The 575-nt window shown below is 71.7% G+C and overlaps 1 protein-coding gene across 1 annotated transcript in view; it reads right to left on the bottom strand.

Annotated features, from left to right (window-relative positions):
• Positions 1 to 575, bottom strand: part of LSP1 (lymphocyte-specific protein 1) — a 23,239-nt gene that overhangs the window by 22,003 nt on the left and 661 nt on the right. The gene's annotated exons all lie outside the window — the stretch shown is intronic.

Raw genomic sequence — 575 nt, 5'->3', positions numbered from 1 at the left:
TGCTAGACCTCCTCCTCAGGGCGCCGAGCTGCTCCACCCGCCCGGCCAGCGGCCCGGCCCGACCCGGGCCCCGGGGACGCTGTGGCTCCTTCTCCACAGGCTCCCGTCCTGCTGGCCCTCTGCCTGCTGCCCTCCTCCGCAACGGGGACCCCGTCCGCCCCTCTCCCGTTTTCCCCCTTCCCCTCCCGCCTTCGCTCTCGGTCCCTGTCCGTCCCTGTCTGTCCGTCTGTCTCTGCTGTCACTCACTGCGCCTGACGCCCCTGCCCCGTGTCCCCTCTCTGTCTGCTGCTCTGCCTGGGCACCCGCCCCGGCCCCTGGGGGTCTTCTGGGATGGCTCCTTGTGGGCTGCCTGTGCCCCTCTGTCCCCCATCCCGGGGCCTCTGGACCCTGTGGGTCTCGGGGCCCCCTCCTCCCTCGGGCTTAGCAGCTGCTTCCCTTCTGTCCCCCCAGCCCCCTACCCTGCCTCTCAGCCTCCTCCACCTCCACTGCCCCCTAGACTAGTAAAAGCGTCAGGGAGAACCCCTCCCAGCCCCGCATGGGGCTCGGTGGGCCCTGGCGGCCTGCGATGGGCAGGG

Source organism: Pteropus alecto, unplaced genomic scaffold, assembly GCF_000325575.1.
Source record: "Pteropus alecto unplaced genomic scaffold, ASM32557v1 scaffold43, whole genome shotgun sequence".
Taxonomy (NCBI): domain Eukaryota; kingdom Metazoa; phylum Chordata; class Mammalia; order Chiroptera; family Pteropodidae; genus Pteropus; species Pteropus alecto.
The sequence above is the reverse complement of the archived record's forward strand: the minus strand, read 5'-3'. Positions and strand labels throughout refer to the sequence as shown.